Source organism: Pseudophryne corroboree, chromosome 6, assembly GCF_028390025.1.
Source record: "Pseudophryne corroboree isolate aPseCor3 chromosome 6, aPseCor3.hap2, whole genome shotgun sequence".
Classification (NCBI taxonomy): domain Eukaryota; kingdom Metazoa; phylum Chordata; class Amphibia; order Anura; family Myobatrachidae; genus Pseudophryne; species Pseudophryne corroboree.
In genome coordinates, this window is record NC_086449.1 from 107,780,479 (window position 1) to 107,805,705 (window position 25,227).

Below are 25,227 nucleotides of genomic sequence, written 5' to 3' on the forward strand. Positions count from 1 at the left end.
GAAAGTTCTTGCGTGGAATCTAACGAATGGGATTGCTTCGGAGGAAGCCACCATTTTTACCCAGAACCCTTGTGCATTGATGCACTGAGACTTGGTTCGGTTTTAGGAGGTTCCTGATTAGCTCGGATAACTCCCTGGCTTTCTCTTCCGGGAGAAACACCTTTTTTCTGGACTATGTCCAGGATCATCCCTAGGAAACAGAAGACAAGTCGTCGGAACCAGCTGCGATTTTGGAATATTGAGAATCCAATCGTGCTGCCGCAACACTACCTGAGATAGTGCTACACCGACCTCCAACTGTTCCCTGGATCTTACCCTTATCAGGGAATCGTCCAAGTAAGGGATAACTAAAATTCCCTTCCTTCGAAGGGATATCATTTCGGCCATTACCTTGGTAAAGACCCGGGGTGCCGTGGACCATCCCTACGGCAGCATCTGAACCGATAGTGACAGTTCTGTACCATAACCTGAGGTACCCTTGGTGAGAAGGGTAAATTTTGACATGAAGGTAAGCATCCTTGATGTCCCGAGACATCATGTAGTCCCCTTCTTCCAGGTTCGCAATCACTGCTCTGAGTGACTCAATCTTGAATTTGAACCTCTGTATGTAAGTGTTCAAAGATTTTAGATTTAGAATCGGTCTCACCGAGCCGTCTGGCTTCGGTACCACAATAGTGTGGAATAATACCCCGTTCCCTGTTGCAGGAGGGGTACCTTGATTATCACCTGCTGGGAATACAGCTTGTGAATGGCTTCCAAAACTGCCTCCCTGTCAGAGGGAGACGTCGGTAAAGCCGACTTTTGGAAACGGCGAGGGGGAGACGTCTCGAATTCCAATATGTACCCCTGAGATATTACCTGAAGGATCCAGGGGTCTACTTGCGAGTGAGCCCACTGCGCAAATTCATTGAGAACGGGCCCCCACCGTGCCTGAGCTTGTAAAGCCCTAGCGTCATACTGAAGGCTTGGCAGAGGCGGGAAAGGGTTTCTGTTCCTGGGAACTGGCTGATCTCTGCAGCCTTTTTCCTCTCCCTCTGTCACGAGCAGAAAAGAGGAACCTTTTGTCCGCTTGCCAACAAAGGACTGCGCCTGATAATACGGCGTCTTATTTTGAGAGGCGACCTGGGGTACAAACGTGGATTTCCCAGCTGTTGCCGTGGCCACCAGGTCTAAAAGACCGACCCCAAATGTCCCCTTTCAAAGGCAATACTTCCAAATGCCGTTTGGAATCCGCATCACCTGACCATTTTACTGGTAGAATTGGACAACGCACTTATACTTGATGCCAGTCGGCAATTATTCCGCTGTGCATCATGCATATATAGAAATGCATCTTTTAAATGCTCTATAGGCAATAATATACTATCCTAATATTTCCAGTCAGGGAATCCGACCATGCCCACCCAGCACTGCACCTCCAGGCTGAGGAGATAGCTGGTCGCAGTAGAACACCAGTATGTGTGTAAATACCTTTTTGGATACCCTCCTGCTTTCTATCAGCAGGATCCTTAAGGGCGGCCATCTCATGAGAGGGTAGAGCCCTTGTTCTTACAAGCGTGTGAGCGCCTTATCCCCCCTAGGGGGTGTTTCCCAACGCACCCTAACCTCTGGCGGGAAAGGGTATGCAGCCAATACTTAAGAAATCATCAATTGTTATCGGGGGGAAACCCACGCATCATCACACACCTCATTTTATTTCTCAGATTCAGGAAAACTACAGGTAGTTTTTCCCTCACCGAACATAATACCCCTTTTTGGTGGTACTCGTATAATCAAAAATGTATAAAAACATTTGCCATTGTCTCAATCATGTAACGTGTGGCCCTACTGGAAATCACGGTTGTCTCTTCACCGTCGACACAGGAGTCAGTATCCGTGTCGGCGTCTGTATCTGCCATCTGAGGTAACGGCCGCTTTAGAGCCCCTGACGGCCTATGAGACGTCTGGACAGGCACAAGCTGAGTAGCCGGCTGTCTCATGTCAACCACTGTTTTTTTATATAGAGCTGACACTGTCACGTAATTTTCAACAGTACATCCACTCAGGTGTCGACCCCCTAGGGGGTGACATCACTGTTACAGACACTCTGCTCCGTCTCCACATCATTTTTCTCCTCATACATGTCGACACAAACGTACCGACACACAGCACACACACAGGGAATGCTCTGATAGAGGACAGGACCCCACTAGCCCTTTGGGGAGACAGAGGGAGAGTATGCCAGCACACACCAGAGCGCTATATATATATATATACACAGGGATAACCTTATATAAGTGTTTTTCCCCTTATAGCTGCTGTATGTTTTAATACTGCGCCTAAATAGTGCCCCCCTCTCTTTTTTTTTTTAACCCTTTCTGTAGTGCAGGGAAGAGCCAGGGAGCTTCCCTCCAACTGAGCTGTGAGGGAAAATGGCGCCAGTGTGCTGAGGAGATAAGGCTGCCGAAAAGGGGGCGGAGCCTATCTCCCGGTTTTTTGTATATTCTGGCAGGGGTTAAATGCATCCATATAGCCCAGGAGCTATATGTGATGCATTTTTTGCCATGTAAGGTATTTCTGTCATGTTTTATTGCGTCTCAGGGCGCCCCCCCCAGCGCCCTGCACCCTCAGTGACCGGAGTGTGAAGTGTGCTGAGAGCAATGGCGCACAGCTGCAGTGCTGTGCGCTACCTTATTTGAAGACAGGAACGTCTTCTGCCGCCGCTTTCTCCGGACCTCTTCGCTCTTCTGGCTCTGTAAGGGGGCCTGGCTCTGTAAGGGGGCCGGCGGCGCGGCTCCGGGACCCATCCAGGCTGAACCTGTGATCGTCCCTCTGGAGCTAATGTCCAGTAGCCAAGAAGCCCAATCCACTCTGCACGCAGGTGAGTTCGCTTCTTCTCCCCTTAGTCCCTTGATGCAGTGAGCCTGTTGCCAGCAGGTCTCACTGAAAATAACAAACCTAAACTAAAACTTTCACTAAGAAGCTCAGGAGAGCCCCCTAGTGTGCACCCTTCTCGTCGGGCACCGAAATCTAACTGAGGCTTGGAGGAGGGTCATAGGGGGAGGAGCCAGTGCACACCAGTTAGTCCTAAAGCTTTCTTTAGATGTGCCCAGTCTCCTGCGGAGCCGCTATTCCCCATGGTCCTTACGGAGTCCCCAGCATCCACTTAGGACGTTAGAGAAATACAGATAGAAATACTTTATTGAGAGCGGACAGCTTTCACCTCCAGGCAACTATCAATAGCCTTCCGTACTCTCAATTTTTGAGAGTCAAGAGGATCACTAGTGATGAAAACACGCTGGAAAACAACCTTGATATCATGTCCAACAAATTTAGAGCACGAGGTTATAAGGACGTGACAATAAAGGCTGCTAGAAACAAAGTCTCCTTAGGATCTAGACAGAGTACCCTCTTAACAAGCAAGAGGAATGATACTGCCAATGCTTTAAATTGGGTTCACAGATACACTGTAGCACACAAAAAAAATCAGAGAGAGTAGTGCTAATTTATGGCCCATGATACAGAATGACATCAAAAGTTTGAAACACACCAAAATTAGACATTGTTACCAGAGAGGAAAAAATATTCGAGACTGGATCGTACATGCCGACATTACTAAACAAATACAATCCAGGGACGGTATAACCAGACGGAGCAATGGCTGCCATAAATGTACAGGGTGCACTACTTGCAGCCACATGACAACTGGTAAATATTTTTTTTCATCCTCACACGGGCCGTAGATATGAAATTAGACATTCTGCAACGTGTACCAGTTCTTACATTGTTTACTTGATAAAATGCCCGTGTGGACTCTGTTATGTGAGGAAAACCATCCGTACCTGTCGGGAACGGATGGTCCTACACAGATCCGCAATTAGAGCAGCACTGAGTGGCAAAGGGTCTGATCAACCTATTGCCAGACATTTTAAAGAGGCCAGACATAATATGGCCAATTACCGTCATATGATCATTGATCATATTCCTGATGATGGCAGACAGGGGGATCAACACAAGAAGCTTCTACAATGTGAAGCAAAGTGGATCCACTTGTTGGACAGAGTGAAACCTAAAGGGTTGAATGATCATTTAAATTTGAGTATATTTCTATAAAGGGTCATACACAAGATTAGTTTTCACGATGATGAAATTGCCTTTGTATATTATGGTTCATCTTCATAATCTGTTTTACCTCTATGATTGAGTATAAGCTGAGTATCTATTTGTTTTTAATGTTCATGTTTGTTTTTGAATGTATTGTTTTTTCACATGGTGCTTTTCCACAACAGGTGTCTAAATACTCCTGATCCCGCTGACAGCAGGCTGTTGTGTACACTGACTCCGGGGATTTGCTAGGATCCCTACATGCGATCACTGTTGAGAAGACTGGACGACCTGGGTTGTTTTTAACAACTGCGGGTTGCTATGGTTACCCACGGTGATCGATGAGCGGTAGGAGAATAGCGATGTACCCGGAAACTGGAAATGACGCGTGCCGGATGCAGGAGGGAGTCTGAGACACGATGTGTGGAGGTAAGGGTATATAATATTTAGATGTATCACGATTTATTATGATTATGCTGCTTGAAAAAGGCTCAATAAAGCCGAAACGTTGCTCTGCAAGCTGTTGCTGTAATTGTCATTTCTTGAAAAAGACCGCTGAGTGCCGTATCTTGGATGATCTACATATACATACATCTATATATCTATCTATCTATACACACACACACACACACACACACACACACACGCGGAATAAATAATAAATCTGCCTGTTAATAAAGGATAATTACAGGGAAATTTTGTTTGTTTTGCATTTTATTTTTCAATCTTTTCAACTACAAAAAATAATCAAAAGTAACGCTGACATCTAAATTCCACTTTTTTTCTTCCTTAAACAATGTACCAATACAATGAAACAGCACCATCCTATGTCATCAGCAGTATAGGTTCAAGATTTGTTTGTTTTAAATAGAGTCTAGTACATTTTTCTAAAAGGACTTTTAAACAAAACATTTTAAGATGAACTCCCAACAAAATGTTACTCTAAAGGCCCATACACATTAGACGATGTCGCTCTGTGAGCGACATCGTCTAACGTTTCCCCCTCCCGCGCCGGCCGGACGGCGGCCGCCTGTACGCACTGAGCGATATGACCGCTCATATCGCTCAGTGACGTCACGCCCCCGCCAGCCCTGCATGAAGGTCGTGGACGACAGTCCACATCCTTCATGCATGCCCTACCGACAGCGACAATCGTTGCCGACCCGCGGGGCCGCGCATCGGTCGTCGCTGGCGGCATACACACGCAACGATAAAATGAGCGACGTCGCTCAAGGAGGGGGAAAATGAGCGACGTCACTCATTTTATCGTTAAGTGTGTATGGACCTTTAGTGACAGGCATTTTAAAACCACCACCACGTAATGTCAGGCAGCCTGCATCTCCTGGCGAGGATTATGCCCTTACTGGTGATATTTCTAAGCCAACCTCTTCGATGTCACAGTGTGGTGGCAACGATCTGAATGGGTCTCTTGGTGTTTCTCCAGGTTGAACCTTTTGGAGAACTTTTTCCCACACTCATAGCAGGTAAAGAGAGTCTCTCGTGAGTGGGTTCTCCGATGTTCCTCTACATGAGAGCCATGAGAAAGCAGTTGCCCACATTCCTTACATTTATACTTCTTCTTTTCCCGGATGTATTTTTCTGCTTGAAGCAAGTAGTCTCCAGCATCCTTAAGTACGCAGGTTCCACGTTTGACGCCCAATTTCTGCTGCTTTTTATCATTTAATTTCCCTTTGGTTATATCGGCAGAAGTGCCACTGGCCTTTTTTATTGATTCTTTCTTCTTAGAAGAATCGGATTGTCTCAGGTGATCCATTGTAAAGTCTTTGCCCCACACAGTCAACGTGTGCCATTACTATTAGGTATACATTGCCTGTCATGAGGGACACAAAGAACAGGAACACAAACATGAAAAGCACAAAAGGGACATAAATCACTCCAAACTACTAGGCGGCTATAATATAAAAAGATTAGGAAATCCTATAGTAAAATATTGATATTTTATTCACCTCCAATGGAAATTTCCTATGGAACTACAAAGCATAGATACAATTCATCTGTGATTGTATCCTCCATCCCCACAGACCTACACAATTTACTCACAGAGCACAGCCTGGTGTCGTAATAGTACAATATAGTGACCTGGATGTCCAGAGAATGCTAGGTTTCTGGACCTTCAGTCTTCTGTCCAATAACCAGAGAACCTAAAGATCCAGAGGCCCTTCTAGCAGCTGCGTCAGGCGTTCCAATGGAAGGAGACAACGTGATGTAGCGGATCCTAGCAAGTTCCAGCAGATGTGCTGTGTCACTGGGATCTGATTTCCAGCTTAATTTCTTAACCACTTAACTGGCATGGTCAGATCTCATGCAACTGCGCCGTCCCACCCTATCCCCCCATTTTTGACGAGGAAATCCGTTCTGCAGATGTGCATAATATAATGTTTAAATATTTTTAAAAATACTTTTTCGACTTTCTTAAATAAAATAAATGTTAAAAAATTTTGTTAACGCTTTTGAAGGGAAAAATCGTCAGTTAAGTGGTTAAGGATTAGATCTGCCAGCCAATAATAAGGCGGTACTTTGCCACTGCTAATAGGATAGCCGCGGGCTATCATATTACCCCTGATGCCGGCATCGATTTCTCCCGATGCCGGCACTTATCAGGGGATTATGCTTCAGGTGCCTTAGACACCCTTAGCACGATTCGCGATAACGGGCCGCCGGAGCCGCAAAAACACATGGGATCGAGGACTCCACGATCCCAAGTGTTATCACACAATCGCGGGTCCAATTTCGTCCAATAAATTTTTTTTTCTCTAATTGGATACAGTGATAATGACCATCGGTCACTAATCACTATGGGGGTAATTCTGAGTTTATCGCAGCAGAAACTTTGTTAACAGTTGGGCAAAACCATGTGCACTGCAGGGGAGGCAGATATAACATGTGCAGAGAGAGTTAGATTTGGGTGGGTTATTTTGTTTCTGTGCAGGGTAAATACTGGCTGCTTTATTTTTACACTGCAAATAAGAATTTACTTACCGATAATTCTATTTCTCGGAGTCCGTAGTGGATGCTGGGGTTCCTGAAAGGACCATGGGGAATAGCGGCTCCGCAGGAGACAGGGCACAAAAGTAAAGCTTTCCGATCAGGTGGTGTGCACTGGCTCCTCCCCCTATGACCCTCCTCCAAGCCAGTTAGGTACTGTGCCCGGACGAGCGTACACAATAAGGGAGGAATTTTGAATCCCGGGTAAGACTCATACCAGCCACACCAATCACACCGTACAACTTGTGATCAAAACCAGTTAACAGTATGATAACAGAGGAGCCTCTGAAAGATGGCTTCTTAACAATAACCCGAATTAGTTAACAATAACTATGTACAATTATTGCAGATAATCCGCACTTGGGATGGGCGCCCAGCATCCACTACGGACTCAGAGAAAATAAGAATTTACTTACCGATAATTCTATTTCTCGATCGTCCTAGTGGATGCTGGGGTTCCTGAAAGGACCATGGGGATTATACCAAAGCTCCCAAACGGGCGGGAGAGTGCGGATGACTCTGCAGCACCGAATGAGAGAACTCCAGGTCCTCCTTAGCCAGAGTATCAAATTTGTAAAATTTTACAAACGTGTTCTCCCCTGACCACGTAGCTGCTCGGCAAAGTTGTAATGCCGAGACCCCTCGGGCAGCCGCCCAAGATGAGCCCACCTTCCTTGTGGAGTGGGCCTTTACAGATTTAGGCTGTGGCAGGCCTGCCACAGAATGTGCAAGTTGGATTGTGCTACAGATCCAACGAGCAATCGTCTGCTTAGACGCAGGAGCACCCATCTTGTTGGGTGCATACAATATAAACAACGAGTCAGATTTTCTGACTCCAGCTGTCCTTGCAATATATATTTTTAATGCTCTGACAACGTCCAGTAACTTGGAGTCCTCCAAGTCACTTGTAGCCGCAGGCACTACAATAGGCTGGTTCAGATGAAATGCTGACACCACCTTAGGGAGAAAATGCGGACGAGTCCGCAGTTCTGCCCTGTCCGAATGGAAAATCAGATATGGGCTTTTGTAAGATAAAGCTGCCAGTTCTGACACTCTCCTGGCCGAAGCCAGGGCTAGTAACATGGTCACTTTCCATGCGAGATATTTTAAATCCACCTTTTTTAGTGGTTCAAACCAATGAGATTTTAGAAATTCCAAAACCACATTGAGATCCCACGGTGCCACTGGAGGCACCACAGGAGGCTGTATATGCAGCACTCCCTTAACAAAAGTCTGGACTTCAGGAACTGAAGCCAATTCTTTTTGAAAGAAAATCGACAGGGCCGAAATTTGAACCTTAATAGATCCCAATTTGAGACCCATAGACAATCCTGATTGCAGGAAATGTAGGAATCGACCCAGTTGAAATTCCTCCGTCGGAGCACTCCGATCCTCGCACCACGCAACATATCTTCGCCAAATGCGGTGATAGTGTTGCACGGTTACTTCCTTCCTTGCTTTAATCAAAGTAGGAATGACTTCTTCCGGCATGCCTTTTTCCTTTAGGATCCGGCGTTCAACCGCCATGCCGTCAAACGCAGCCGCGGTAAGTCTTGAAACAGACAGGGACCCTGCTGAAGCAAGTCCCTCCTTAGAGGTAGAGGCCACGGATCTTCCGTGATCATCTCTTGAAGTTCCGGGTACCAAGTCCTTCTTGGCCAATCCGGAACCACTAGTATCGTTCTTACGCCTCTTTGCCGTATAATTCTCAATACTTTTGGTATGAGAGGCAGAGAAGGAAACACATACACCGACTGGTACACCCAAGGCGTTACCAGCGCGTCCACAGCTATTGCCTGCGGATCTCTTGACCTGGCGCAATACCTGTCCAGTTTTTTGTTGAGGCGAGACGCCATCATGTCCACCATTGGTCTTTCCCAACGGGTTACCAGCATGTGGAAGACTTCCAGATGAAGTCCCCACTCTCCCGGGTGAAGGTCGTGTCTGCTGAGGAAGTCTGCTTCCCAGTTGTCCACTCCCGGGATGAACACTGCTGACAGTGCTATCACATGATTCTCTGCCCAGCGAAGAATCCTTGCAGCTTCTGCCATTGCACTCCTGCTTCTTGTGCCGCCCTGTCTGTTCACATGGGCGACTGCCGTGATGTTGTCCGACTGGATCAACACCGGTTTTCCTTGAAGCAGAGGTTCTGCCTGGCTTAGAGCATTGTAGATTTCTCTTAGTTCCAGAATGTTTATGTGAAGAGACGTTTCCAGGCTCGTCCACACTCCCTGGAAGTTTCTTCCTTGTGTGACTGCTCCCCAGCCTCTCAGGCTGGCGTCCGTGGTCACCAGGATCCAATCCTGTATGCCGAATCTGCGGCCCTCCAATAGATGAGCACTCTGCAACCACCACAGAAGAGATACCCTTGTCCTTGGAGACAGGGTTATCCGCTGGTGCATCTGAAGATGCGACCCTGACCATTTGTCTAACAGATCCCTCTGGAAAATTCGTGCATGGAATCTGCCGAATGGAATTGCTTCGTAAGAAGCCACCATTTTTCCCAGGACTCTTGTGCATTGATGTACAGACACCTTTCCTGGTTTTAGGAGGTTCCTGACAAGCTCGGACAACTCCTTGGCTTTTTCCTCCGGGAGAAAAACCTTTTTCTGAACCGTGTCCAGAATCATCCCTAGGAACAGCAGACGAGTTGTCGGCATTAACTGGGATTTTGGAATATTCAGAATCCAGCCGTGTTGTTTTAGCACTTCTTGAGACAGTGCTAATCCCCTCTCTAGCTGTTCTCTGGACCTTGCCCTTATTAGGAGATCGTCCAAGTATGGGATAATTAATACGCCTTTTCTTCGAAGAAGAATCATCATCTCGGCCATTACCTTTGTAAAGACCCGAGGTGCCGTGGACAATCCGAACGGCAGCGTCTGAAACTGATAGTGACAGTTTTGTACAACGAACCTGAGGTACCCCTGGTGTGAGGGGTAAATTGGAACGTGGAGGTACGCATCCTTGATGTCCAAGGACACCATAAAAGTCCCCTTCTTCCAGGTTCGCTATCACTGCTCTGAGTGACTCCATTTTGAACTTGAACTTCTTTATGTACAGGTTCAAGGACTTCAGATTTAGAATAGGTCTTACCGAGCCGTCCGGCTTCGGTACCACAAATAGAGTGGAATAATACCCCTTTCCCTGTTGTAGAAGAGGTACCTTGACTATCACCTGCTGAGAGTACAGCTTGTGAATGGCTTCCAAAACCGTCTCCCTTTCGGAGGGGGACGTTGGTAAAGCAGACTTCAGGAAACGGCGAGGCGGATCTGTCTCTAGTTCCAACCTGTACCCCTGAGATATTATCTGCAGGATCCAGGGATCTACCTGCGAGTGAGCCCACTGCGCGCTGAAATGCTTGAGACGACCGCCCACGAGTCCGCTTGAGAAGCCCCAGCGTCATGCTGAGGCTTTTGTAGAAGCGGGGGAGGGCTTCTGTTCCTGGGAAGGAGCTGCCTGTTGGTGTCTCTTCCCCCTTCCTCTGCCTCGTGGCAGATATGAATATCCCTTTGCTCTCTTGTTTTTAAAGGAACGAAAGGACTGCGGTTGAAAAGTCGGTGTCTTTTTCTGTTGGGGAGTAGCTTGAGGTAAAAAGGTGGATTTCCCGGCTGTAGCCGTGGCCACCAAATCTGATAGACCGACACCAAATAACTCCTCCCCTTTATACGGCAAAACTTCCATATGCCGTTTTGAGTCCGCATCGCCTGACCACTGTCGCGTCCATAAACTTCTTCTGGCCGAAATGGACATAGCACTTACCCGTGATGCCAGTGTGCAGATATCCCTCTGTGCATCACGCATATAAAGAAATGCATCCTTTATTTGCTCTAAAGACAGTAAAACATTGTCCCTATCCAGGGTATCAATATTTTCAATCAGGGACTCTGACCAAACTACTCCAGCACTGCACATCCAGGCTGACGCTATAGCTGGTCGTAGTATAACACCTGTATGTGTGTATATACTTTTTTGGATATTTTCCATCCTCCTATCTGTTGGATCTTTAAGTGCGGCCGTCTCAGGAGAGGGTAACGCCACTTGTTTAGATAAGCGTGTGAGCGCCTTATCCACCCTAGGAGGTGTTTCCCAGCGCGCCCTAACCTCTGACGGGAAAGGGTATAAAGCTAATAACTTCTTTGAAATTAGCATCTTTTTATCGGGGGCAACCCACGCTTCATCACATACATCATTTAGTTCTTCTGATTCAGGAAAAACTATAGGTAGTTTTTTCACACCCCACATAATACCCTGTTTAGTGGTACCAGTAGTATCAGCTAAATGTAACGCCTCCTTCATTGCCAAAATCATATAACGTGTGGCCCTACTGGAAAATACGGTTGATTCGTCACCGTCGCCACTGGAATCAGTGCCTGTGTCTGGGTCTGTGTCGACCGACTGAGGCAAAGGGCGTTTTACAGCCCCTGACGGTGTTTGAGGCGCCTGGACAGGCACTAACTGATTGTCCGGCCGTCTCATGTCGACAAACGACTGCTTTAGCGTGTTGACACTATCCCGTAATTCCATAAATAAAGGCATCCATTCTGGTGTCGACCCCCTAGGAGGTGACATCCCCATATTTGGCAATTGCTCCGCCTCCACACCAATATCGTCCTCATACATGTCGACACACACGTACCGACACACAGCAGACACACAGGGAATGCTCTTAACGAAGACAGGACCCCACTAGCCCTTTGGGGAGACAGAGGGAGAGTTTGCCAGCACACACCAAAAGCGCTATATATGACAGGGATAGCCTTATAATAAGTGCTCCCTGTATAGCTGCTTTTATAATATAATTTTTGCCACTATTTTGCCCCCCCTCTCTTGTTTTACCCTGTTTCTGTAGTGCAGTGCAGGGGAGAGACCTGGGAGCCGTCCTGACCAGCGGAGCTGTGTAAGGAAAATGGCGCTGTGTGCTGAGGAGATAGGCCCCGCCCCTTTTCCGGCGGGCTCGTCTCCCGCTCTTTAGTGTATTCTGGCAGGGGTTAAATATCTCCATATAGCCCCGGAGGCTATATGTGAGGTATTTTTTTTTAGCCAAATAGGTTTTCATTTGCCTCCCAGGGCGCTCCCCTCCCAGCGCCCTGCACCCTCAGTGACTGCCGTGTGAAGTGTGCTGAGAGGAAAATGGCGCACAGCTGCAGTGCTGTGCGCTACCTTTAGAAGACTGAGGAGTCTTCTGCCGCCGATTCTGGACCTCTTCATGTTTCAGCATCTGCAAGGGGGCCGGCGGCGCGGCTCCGGTGACCATCCAGGCTGTACCTGTGATCGTCCCTCTGGAGCTGATGTCCAGTAGCCAAGAAGCCAATCCATCCTGCAGGCAGGTGAGTTCACTTCTTCTCCCCTAAGTCCCTCGATGCAGTGATCCTGTTGCCAGCAGGACTCACTGTAAAATAAAAAACCTAAGCTAAACTTTCTCTAAGCAGCTCTTTAGGAGAGCCACCTAGATTGCACCCTTCTCGGCCGGGCACAAAAATCTAACTGGCTTGGAGGAGGGTCATAGGGGGAGGAGCCAGTGCACACCACCTGATCGGAAAGCTTTACTTTTGTGCCCTGTCTCCTGCGGAGCCGCTATTCCCCATGGTCCTTTCAGGAACCCCAGCATCCACTAGGACGATAGAGAAATTTAGATTGCAGATTGAACACACCGCACCCAAATCTAACTCTCTCTGCACATGTTATATCTGCCTCCCCTGCAGTGCACATGGTTTTGCCCAACTGCTAACAAAGTTCCTGCTGCGATCAACTCGGAATTACCCCCAATATCCGGACATTTTTACCAGCCGAAAGTGCTTCAGGGCTAATAGGATACTGCCCTAAGTGGCAACAGTGCTCAGAAGGGACTGAGCTAGGGATGGACATCGAAAGCTAATGGTTAGCAACCATCAATTGCCCATGATCCAATGGAAGTACTTTTCCAATCAATTCCATGTTTTTGACGGTTGCCAGCCATCGGATGCTGCTTTCCAATGCCCATCAGAAGGCTGACTGTTTTCAGCTGCAGAGGCCCAGAAGTGGGCAAGAAGCTCAGCTAGTATGTGCAGAGCTCCGACTGATTCTGCGTATGAGCACGCTGTAACCATTGATGGAAAGTCGTAGCCAGAGCAACCACCAAAGACATGCCACAGCAGCTGCATATGACTCAGTATTGGCCTGATTCTGAGTATGACGCAATGCTGATGGGCATGCGTCTAAAGGTGCACAACCACTCACACAGGATATCATAGTCAGGCAGAGAAGCTGCACCATAGCGCTGATGCAAGTTTTTAAAAGAAGCAATGAGACGGATTTGCTCCACCGCAAGGCGCTGCATGTAGGCACCTCAGTTTTTAAGAAAATAAGAATTTACTTACCGATAATTCTATTTCTCGTAGTCCGTAGTGGATGCTGGGGACTCCGTCAGGACCATGGGGAATAGCGGGCTCCGCAGGAGACAGGGCACATCTTAAAAGCTTTTTAGGTCACATGGTGTGTACTGGCTCCTCCCCCCATGACCCTCCTCCAAGCCTCAGTTAGGTACTGTGCCCGGACGAGCGTACACAATAAGGAAGGATCTTGAATCCCGGGTAAGACTCATACCAGCCACACCAATCACACCGTACAACTTGTGATCTGAACCCAGTTAACAGTATGATAACAAAACGAAGTAGCCTCCGAAAAGATGGCTCACAACAATAGTAATAACCCGATTTTTGTAACAATAACTATGTACAAGCATTGCAGACAATCCGCACTTGGGATGGGCGCCCAGCATCCACTACGGACTACGAGAAATAGAATTATCGGTAAGTAAATTCTTATTTTCTCTAACGTCCTAGTGGATGCTGGGGACTCCGTCAGGACCATGGGGATTATACCAAAGCTCCCAAACGGGCGGGAGAGTGCGGATGACTCTGCAGCACCGAATGAGAGAACTCCAGGTCCTCCTTAGCCAGAGTATCAAAATTTGTAAAATTTTACAAACGTGTTCTCCCCTGACCACGTAGCTGCTCGGCAAAGTTGTAATGCCGAGACTCCTCGGGCAGCCGCCCAGGATGAGCCCACCTTCCTTGTGGAATGGGCATCTACATATTTCGTCTGTGGCAGGCCTGCCACAGAATGTGCAAGCTGAATTGTACTACAAATCCAGCGTGCAATAGACTGCTTAGAAGCATGAGCACCCAGCTTGTTGGGTGTATACAGTATAAACAGCAAGTCAGACTTTCTGACTCCAGCCGTCCTAACTATATATATATATATATATATTTTTAGGGCCCTGACCACGTCTAGTAACTTGGAGTCCTCCAAGTCCCTAGTAGCCGCAGGCACCACAAGAGGTTGTTTCAGGTGAAAACGCTGACACCCCTTTATGAAGAAACTGGAGACGAGTCCCAGTTCTGTCCTGTTCAAATGGAAAATTTTAATATGGGCTTTTGTAAGACAAAGCCGCCCATTCTGACAATCGCCTGGCCGAGGCCAGGGCTAACAACATGGTCACTTCCCATGTGAGATATTTGTCAACAGCATGGTCACTTTCCATGTGAGATATTTCAAATCCACAGATTTGAGCGGTTCAAACCAATATGATTTTAAGAAATCCCAACACTATGTTGAGATCTCACGGTGCCCCTAGGGGCACAAAAAAACTGTATATGCAATACATCCTTTACAATCTGGACTTCAGGAACTGAAGTCAATTCTTTCTGGAAGAAAATCTACAGGGCCGAAATTTAAATGTTAATGAACCCCAATTTGAGGTCCAAAACACTCCTGTTTTCAGGAAGTGTAGAAATCGACCTAGTTGAATTTCCGTCGTGGAGCCTTCCTGGCCTCACCCACGCAACATATTTTCACCACATGTGGTGATGACGTTGTGCGGTCACCTCCTTCCTGGCTTTGACCAAGGTAGGTATGACCTCTTATGGAATGCCTTTTCCCCTCAGGATCCGGCATTCAACCGCCATGCCGTCAAACGCAGCCGCGGTAAGTCTTGGAATAGACATGGTACTTGCTGAATCAAGTCCCTTCTTAGCTCCCCAGGCCCTTAGTCCTCTGTGAGCATTTCTTGAAGTTCCGGGTACCAAGTCCCTCTTGGCCAATCCGGAGCCACTAGTATAGTTCATACTCCTCTATGTCTTATAATTCTCAATACCCTGGTTATGAGAAACAGAGGAGGGAACACATACACAGACTGGTACACCCACGGTGTTACCAGAACATCCACAGCTATCGCCTGAAGGTCTCATGACCTGGCGGAATACCTGTCCCGTTTTTTGTTCGGGCGGGACGCCATCATGTCCACCTTTGGTCTTTGTGGACCGTTGGCAATCATGTTGAAAAACTTCCCTATGAAGTTTCCACTCTCCCGGGTGGAGGTCATGCCTGCTGAGGAAGTCTGCTTCCCAGTCGTCCACTCCCGGAAAGAACACTGCTGACAGTGCTATCACATGATTTTCCGCCTAGCGAAAAATCCTTGCAGTTTTCACTGCCCTCCTGCTTCTTGTGCCGCCCTTCTGTTTACGTGGGCGACTGCCGTGATGTTATCCCACTGGATCAATACCGGCTGACCTTGAAGCAGAGGTCTAGCTAAGTTTAGAGCATTATAAATTTGCTCTAAGCTTATTTATGCGGAGAGAATTCTCCAGACTTAATCACACTTCCCTGGAAATTTTTTCCCTGTGTGACTGTTCCCCAGCCTCTCAGGCTGGCCTCCGTGGTCACCGGCATCCAATCCTGAATGCCGAATCTGCGGCCCTCTAGAAGATGAGCACTCTGTAATCACCACAGGAGAGACACCCTTTTCCTTGGATATAGGGTTATCCGCTGATGCATCTGAGGATGCGATCCGGACCATTTGTCCAGCAGATCCCACTGAAGAGTTCTTGCGGGAAATCTGCCGAATGGAATTGCTTCGTAATAAGCCACCATTTTTACCAGGACTCTTGTGCAATGATGCACTGACACTTTTCCTGGTTTTAGGAGGATCCCGATTAGCTCGGATAACTCCCTGGTTTTCTCCACTGGGAGAAACACGTTTTTCTGGACTGTGTCCAGAATCTTCCCTAGGAACAGTAGACGTGTCGTCGGAAAAAGCTGCGATTTTGGAATATTTAGAATCCACTCGTGCTGTCGTAGAACTACTTAAGATAGTGCTACTCCGACCTCCAACTGTTCTCTGGACCTTGCCCTTATCAGGAAAGCGTCCATGTTTCTTTTAAGAAAAATCCTCATTCCGGCCATTACCTTGGTAAAGACCCGGGGCGCCGTGGACAATCCAAACGGCAGCGTCTGAACTGATAGTGACAGTTCTGTACCAGGAACCTGAAGTACCCTTGGTGAGAAGGGCAAATTTGGACCTGTAGGTAAACGTCCCTGATATCCAGTGACATCATATCGTCCCCTTCTTCCTGGTTCGCTATCACTGCTCCGAGTGACTCCATCTTGATTTGAACGCTTGTATGTAAGTGTTCAAATATTTCAGATCTCACCGAGCCGGTTGGCTTCAGTACCACAATATAGTGTGGAATACTACCCCCTTCCTTGTTGTAAGAAGGGTACTTTGATTATCACCTGCTGGGAATACAGCCTGTGAATTGTGTGAGGGGGAGACGTCTCGAATTTCCAATGTACACCTGGGATATTACATGTAGGATCCCGGAGTTCCCTTGCGAGTGTTGCTGAAACTCTTGAGATGACCCCCTACCGCACCTGAGTCCGCTTGTACGGCCCCAGCGTTATGCTGCGGACTTGGCAGAAGCCGTGAGGAGCTTCTGTTCCTGGGAATGAGCTGCTTGCTGCAGTCTTCTTCCCTTTCCTCTCCCCCTGGGCAGATATGACTGGCCTTCGCCCGCCTGCCCGTATGGGGACGAAAGGACTGAGACTGAAAAGACTGTGTCCTTTTCTGCCAATATGTGACTCGGGGTAACAAAAGGTGGATTTTTCAGCTGTTGCCATGGCCACCAGGTCCAATGGACCGCCCCTTTATACGGCAATACTTCCATATGCCGTCTGGAATCTGCCTCACCTGACCACTGTCGTGTCTTCGTCTGGCAGATATGTACATCACATTTACTCTTGATGCCAGAATGCAAATATGCCTCTGCGCATCACACATATATAGAAATGCATCCTTAAAATGCTCTATAGACAATAAAATCCTGTCCCTGTCAAGGGTATCAAAATTTTCAGTCAGGAAATCCGACCAAGCCCCCTCAGCGCTGCACATCCAGGCTGAGGCGATTGCTGGTCGTAGTATAACACCAGTATGTGTGTATATACTGTTATGATATTTTCCAGCTTCCTATCAGCTGGCTCCTTGAGGGCGGCCGTATCTGGAAACGGTAACGCCATGTTTTTTTATAAGCGTGTGAGCGCCTTGTCCACCCTAAGGTGTGTTTTCCAACTCGCCCTTACTACTGGCGGGAAAAAGGGTATACCGCCCATAACTTTCTGTCGGAGGAACCCCACGTATCATCACACACTTCATTTAATTTATCTGATTCAGGCAAAACTACAAGTAGTTTATTCCCACCCTACAAAATACCCTTATTTGTGGTACTTGTGGTATCAGAAATACGTAACACCTCCTTCATTGCCCTTAACATGTAACTTGTGGCCCTAAAGGAAAAATACGTTTGTTTCTTCACCGTCGACACTGGGGTCAGTGTCCGTGTCAGTGTCTGTCGACCGACTGAGGTAAATGGGCGTTTTTACAAGCCCCTGACGGTGTCTGAGACGCCTGGACCGATACTAATTTGTCCGCCGGCTGTCTCATGTCGTCAACCGGCTTGCAGCGTGTTGACATTATCACGTAATTCCATAAGTAAGCTATCCATTCTGGTGTCGACTCCCTAGAGAGTGACATCACCATTACAGGCAATTTTCTCCGTCTCCTCACCAACATTTTCCTCATACATGTCGACACACACGTACCGACCTACAGCACACACATACAGGGAATGCTCTGATAGAGGACAGGACCCACTAGCCCTTTGGGGAGACAGAGGGAGAGTTTGCCAGCACACACCAAAAGCGCCATAATGTATATAACAACCCTAGAAGGTGTTGTTTCTATATATGGGCTCTTAATATATAATTATATCGCCAATTTATGCCCCCCTTCTCTTTAACCCTGTTTCTGTAGTGCAGGGGAGAGTGGGAGCCTTCCTCACCAGCGGAGCTGGTCAGGAAAATGGCGCTGAGTGCTGAGGAGAATAAGCTCCGCCCCTTTCACGGCGGGCTTTTCTCCCGGTTATTAGGAAAACTGGCCTGGGTTAAATACATACATATAGCCTTAATGGCTATATGTGATGTATTTATTTGCCAAATAGGTATTTATATTGCTGCCCAGGGCGCCCCCAGCAGCGCCCTGCACCCTCCGTGACCGTGTCAGTGAGCCGTGTAGCAACAATGGCGCACAGCTGCAGTGCTGTGCGCTACCTCTCTGAAGACTGTGAAGTCTTCTGCCGCCTGTTTCCGGACCTCCGTTCCGCCGTCTTTCTTCAGCGTCTGTAAGGGGGATCGGCGGCGCGGCTCCGGGACGAACCCCAGGCTGACCTGTGTTCCGACTCCCTCTGGAGCTCAGTGTCCAGTAGCCTAAAACTTCAATCCTCCTGCACGCAGGTGAGTTGCAAGTCTCTCCCCTAAGTCCCTCGTTGCAGTGATCCTGTCGCCAGCAGGAATCACTGATTAGAAACCTAAAAAAAAACTTTACTAAACAGCTCCTTAAGAGAGCCATCCAGTTTGCACCCTTCTCGGACGGGCACAAAAACCTAACTGAGGCTTGGAGGAGGGTCATGGGGGGAGGAGCCAGTACACACCATGTGACCTAAAAAGCTTTTAAGATGTGCCCTGTCTCCTGCGGAGCCCGCTATTCCCCATGGTCCTGACGGAGTCCCCAGCATCCACTAGGACGTTAGAGAAATTGGCAGCGACATTATCATAAAAATGCACCCACATCTGCCTGAGGCACTGAATCAGGCCCTAAATGTCGGTGAAGGAACCCAATAGTGGCAGTGAGTAACCACCTATAACTGGGAGCACCACACCGACACCCACAATCTACAATTGCCTGGCTTGGACAAGTAGAGCCATTAGGAGTGATGACTACGTTCTGAAAACCAGCTAAATAAAAAGTACAGAGTCACAGTAAGCCCATACAGTCTGAGAGGATGACTCGCCACACCATCATCCACCACAATGTAAGAGGTTACACTGGTAGTCAGCAACTAGCCGTCACTAACTACTCCCTCGGCCACCAGCCTTTCACTGGCTGAGGGTCAACTAAGCAGAAATGTGGTCCCCACTTGTAGCAGGGTATCGTTACCACAGGAAGCTTCCTTCACAGGCACCTGCAACCTCATACGCATACGCTCGGCTATGTGGATAGCTGCTACTGCACCTCTTTACTGGTCGTTCCGGCCGATTCCTCCTGATTGCCAACTCTGGCTCAGGCACTGCCGGGTACTTGGCAAATGAGGATACCACCCAACCTGTGCAATTCCATCTGCTGTCACGGGAATAACATTTATTGTTAATGATACTAATTTAACAGAACAGGTATTGCGAATATATTAACCTACTTGTATATCCTCCCCTCCAGGAAACCCTAAAGTGGAGCAAGCCGCATCCCAACCCCCCTACTACTCCATGCCACAATTTGTGCCATCAGACAGCAGAGGGTGGAGCTACGGTTACCACTTCAAGTTGCCAAGCACACATGCCACCCACTTCACTGTTGTCTGCATCCAGGTGGCTGGTCTACTCTCCCAGGGGGAGCTGAAGTTTGGGAGAATGGGCATGTATGCATTGGAAACCACCCAGCCAGAAATGCAGCATTTGCCCCTGACGTCCTGTGTCACTTACGCACTGTGCATCAGTTAGAGGTGTCAGTATTGGTGGTACAGTAAGACAAATACACACAAAATATTATCTACGAATACCCCTTTCACACATAGCCTAACAAACTGCCCAGATTTTTCACACTGCACAAATAACCCGGTATATTGCCTGGTTGATGTGTGGTGTGAAAGGGGTAAGTCCCGAATTACTGGGTCACCTGACCCGATATTTCAACCCAGGGATAAAGCAGGGTTACCCGGGCGATGCGATCCAGGACCCGTTCACACTAAAGAGAAGGCGGCACGGAGACGACCTTATCTCCAAGCACCGCCTCTGCACCTGATGACGCCAGCGCCACATCCGCCCCCGATGATAACTTGACCTGGCATATTGCTTGGAGATACCATCACACACATAGTTGCCGATTCAGCTTAGAACAAGCAAAATTGGGCTTGTTTTTTTTTCCGAAGTTGCTTTATTTTTTTGATGGTTGCTTGTTTTTGGGCTTATAATTTTTTTTGCGGATTGTGTTTGGGCTTTTTTATTTTATTTTTTTTAAAGGTACCACTGGCACCGACCATCAGAGGTAGTCATTCAACACAGATACCCACAAAGACATAGGTGAGAAGCTGTGGATGAATAGATGTATTGGGGTTTTTTAAATTGTGTCAAATGGCTGTGAAGTGACAGTGAAAGAATGATAGTAAGCGAGTGCTTTTCTGCAAGATAAGGAGATTATTCAGAGTTTGTCGCAGATTTTGCTATTTTAGCATAATCTGCGACCACCAAAATCGCACACTGGGGGCCGCCCAGAATAGGGCAAGGCCACCCAGCATGTGTGGTGCTGCCCCGCAATGCGATCTCAATTCAAATAGCGATTGACTCCTGCCTATGCAGCATAGCTCCATAAGCAGGGGCACCGCCGCCATGTTTCCAATCGCAGAAACGCAGGAGACATCATTGGCCGGCCCTGAAAACAGCCATGACACGTCTGTGTTTACTGTGACACTGCCCCCCCCCCCCCCCTTCCCAATGTCGCAACACCGCCCATAGACACCCGTCGCCTATCATTTATTATGCGAATGCACCCTTCCGGGATGCGATCCCATCATGATAGCATGCGCAGGTGGCTGAAAATCAGTCTGTGTCAGGCCCATAATGTCTACCACCGATTGGAGGTGATGTAGTTAACCCGGCTGTCGGGATCCCGGCATTAAGGATCCGGATGTCGAAATCCTGACAGATGGGAATGCCGACAGCACTCGCCATGGGTTTTCCCACTCGTGTGTGTCCACAACACCCATAGAGTGACAATAAAACCTGTGGCGAGTGCAATGAGCCGCCGTGCCATGGTGATCGCACTCTTTGCACTTGCCGCACTGCCGGTATTCTGGCAGCCAGGATGCCGCTGTTGGTTTATTGACGGCTGGCATCCCACCTGCCGGGATATCATTACCATTCCGACTGGAGAACCAGATACCAGAAGAAAAAGTTCAAGAAAGTGAAAGCTATCCACTTGATTTCAGGTTCCACAACTTACTGTATCTTCAGTCCATCCAGCAGCCAGACATAGCACTAATAATTATATGTATTTTAATTAGGAAACCAAAAACTTAAGTTGGGCTTTTTTGGCGGCTTTTTAGGAAGGGTTTGGGCTTATTTTTTAGTCATCAGTTGCTTGTTTTTCATTTAATAGTTGGCAACAGTGATCACAGCATACACTGCCAGAAGGAAGGCCTGTGTCACTGGAAGACCCGGGTCTGATGTTAACAGCGACAACACGGAAATAACCCGGGTCCAACCAGCATGTGTAAAAATAAGAATTTACTTACCGATAATTCTATTTCTCATAGTCCGTAGTGGATGCTGGGGACTCCGTAAGGACCATGGGGAATAGCGGCTCCGCAGGAGACTGGGCACATCTAAAGAAAGCTTTAGGACTAACTGGTGTGCACTGGCTCCTCCCCCTATGACCCTCCTCCAAGCCTCAGTTAGGATACTGTGCCCGGACGAGCGTACACAATAAGGAAGGATTTTGAATACCGGGTAAGACTCATACCAGCCACACCAATCACACCGTATAACTTGTGATCTGAACCCAGTCAACAGTATGATAACAGAGGAGCCTCTGAAAAGATGGCTCCCAACAATAATAACCCGATTTTTGTAACAATAACTATGTACAAGTATTGCAGACAATCCGCACTTGGGATGGGCGCCCAGCATCCACTACGGACTATGAGAAATAGAATTATCGGTAAGTAAATTCTTATTTTCTCTAACGTCCTAAGTGGATGCTGGGGACTCCGTAAGGACCATGGGGATTATACCAAAGCTCCCAAACGGGCGGGAGAGTGCGGATGACTCTGCAGCACCGAATGAGAGAACTCCAGGTCCTCCTCAGCCAGGGTATCAAATTTGTAGAATTTAGCAAACGTGTTTGCCCCTGACCAAGTAGCTGCTCGGCAAAGTTGTAAAGCCGAGACCCCTCGGGCAGCCGCCCAAGATGAGCCCACTTTCCTTGTGGAACGGGCTTTAACAGATTTTAGCTGTGGCAGGCCTGCCACAGAATGTGCAAGCTGAATTGTACTACAAATCCAACGAGCAATAGTCTGCTTAGAAGCAGGAGCACCCAGCTTGTTGGGTGCATACAGGATAAACAGCGAGTCAGATTTCCTGACTCCAGCCGTCCTGGAAATATTTTCAGGGCCCTGACAACATCCAGCAACTTGGATTCCTCCAAGTCCCTAGTAGCCGCAGGCACCACAATAGGTTGGTTCAGGTGAAAACGCTGGAACCACCTTAGGGAGAAACTGAGGACGAGTCCTCAATTCCGCCCTGTCCGAATGGAAAATCAGATAAGGGCTTTTACAGGATAAAGCCGCCAATTCTGACACGCGCCTGGCCCAGGCCAGGGCCAACAGCATGACCACTTTCCATGTGAGATTTTAATTCCACAGATTTAAGTGGTTCAAACCAATGTGACTTTTGGAACCCAAACTACATTGCGATCCCAAATTGCCACTGGAGGCACAAAAGGAGGCTGTATATGCAGTACCCCTTTTACAAACGTCTAAACTTCAGGGACTGAAGCTAGTTCTTTTTTGGAAGAAAATTGACAGGGCCGAAATCTGAACCTTAATGGACCCCAATTTCAGGCCCATAGACACTCCTGTTTGCAGGAAATGTAGGAATCGACCCAGTTGAATTTCCTCCGTCGGGCCTTACTGGCCTCGCACTACGCAACATATTTTCGCCAATTGCGGTGATAATGTTTTTGCGGTTACAACCTTCCTGGCTTTAGATAAGGATATGGATGACTTCATCCGGAATGCCTTTTTTCCTTCAGGATCCGGTGTTCAACCGGCATGCCGTCAAACGCAGCCGCGTTAAGTCTTGGAACAGACAGGGTCCTTGCTGGAGCAGGTCCCTTCTTAGAGGTAGAGGCCACGGATCCTCCGTGAGCATCTCTTGAAGTTCCGGTTACCAAGTCCTTCTTGGCCAATCCGGAGCCACGAATATAGTGCTTTCTCCTCTCCATCTTATCAATCTCAGTACCTTGGGTATGAGAGGCAGAGGAGGGAACACATACACTGACTGGTACACCCACGGTGTTACCAGAGCGTCTACAACTATTGCCTGAGGGTCTCTTGACCTGGCGCAATATCTTTCGAGTTTTTTAATCATGTGGACGACTTCTGGGTGAAGTCCCCACTCTCCCGGGTGGAGGTCGTGCTGAGGAAGTCTGCTTCCCAGTTGTCCACTCCCGGAATGAATACTGTTGACAGTGCTATCACATGATTTTCCACCCAGCGAAGAATCCCTGCAGCTTCTGCCATTGCCCTCCTGCTTCTTGTGCCACCCTGTCTGTTTACGTGGGTGACTGCCATGATGTTGTCCGACTGGATCAACACCGGCTGACCTTGAAGCAGAGGTCTTGCTAAGCTTAGAGCATTGTAAATGGCCCTTAGCTTCAGGATATTTATGTGAAGTGATGTATCCAGGCTTGACCCTAAGCCCTGGATATTCCTTCCCTGTGTGACTGCTCCCCAGCCTCGCAGGCTGGCATCCGTGGTCACCAGGACCCAGTCCTGAATGCCGAATCTGCGGCCCTCTTGAAGATGAGCACTCTGCAACCACCACAGGATGGATACCCTTGTCCTTGGTGACAGGGTTATCCGCTGATGCATCTGAAAATGCGACCCGGACCATTTGTCCAGTAGGTTCCACTGGAAAGTTCTTGCGTGGAATCTAACGAATGGGATTGCGTCGTAGGAAGCCACCATTTTTACACAGAACCCTTGTGCATTGATGCACTGAGACTTGGTTCGGTTTTAGGAGGTTCCTGACTAGCTCGGATAACTCCCTGGCTTTCTCTTCCGGGAGAAACACCTTTTTTCTGGACTGTGTCCAAGAACATCCCTAGGAAACAGAAGACAAGTCGTCGGAACCAGCTGCGATTTTGGAATATTGAGAATCCAATCGTGCTGCCGCAACACTACCCGAGATAGTGCTACACCGACTTCCAACTGTTCCCTGGATCTTACCCTTATCAGGGAATCGTCCAAGTAAGGGATAACTAAAATTCCCTTCCTTCGAAGGGATATCATTTCGGCCATTACCTTGGTAAAGACCCGGGGTGCCGTGGACCATCCCTACGGCAGCGTCTGAACTGATAGTGACAGTTCTGTACCATAACCTGAGGTACCCTTGGTGAGAAGGGTAAATTTTGACATGAAGGTAAGCATCCTTGATGTCCCGAGACATCATGTAGTCCCCTTCTTCCAGGTTCGCAATCACTGCTCTGAGTGACTCAATCTTGAATTTGAACCTCTGTATGTAAGTGTTCAAAGATTTTAGATTTTAGATTTAGAATCGGTCTCACCGAGCCGGCTGGCTTCGGTACCACAATAGTGTGGAATAATACCCCGTTCCCTGTTGCAGGAGGGGTACCTTGATTATCACCTGCTGGGAATACAGCTTGTGAATGGCTTCCAAAACTGCCTCCCTGTCAGAGGGAGACGTCGGTAAAGCCGACTTTTGGAAACGGCGAGGGGGAGACGTCTCGAATTCCAATATGTACCCTTGAGATATTACCTGAAGGATCCAGGGGTCTACTTGCGAGTGAGCCCACTGCGCACTGAAATTCATTGAGAACGGGCCCCCACCGTGCCTGAGCTTGTAAGGCCCTAGCGTCATACTGAGGGCTTGGCAGAGGCGGGAAAGGGTTTCTGTTCCTGGGAACTGGCTAATCTCTTCAGTCTTTTTCCTCTCCCTCTGTCACGAGCAGAAAAGAGGAACCTTTTGTCCGCTTGC

The 25,227-nt window shown here is 48.1% G+C and overlaps 1 long non-coding RNA gene across 1 annotated transcript in view; it reads right to left on the reverse strand.

The window, feature by feature from the left end:
* Positions 1 to 4,779: 4,779 nt before the first annotated feature.
* LOC134934918 (uncharacterized) overlaps positions 4,780 to 25,227 on the reverse strand; it is a 28,586-nt gene continuing 8,138 nt past the window's right edge. The window contains exon 2 of the long non-coding RNA XR_010179840.1: positions 4,780 to 5,914. This is a non-coding gene — a long non-coding RNA (uncharacterized LOC134934918). The remainder of the gene's footprint in view (positions 5,915 to 25,227) is intronic.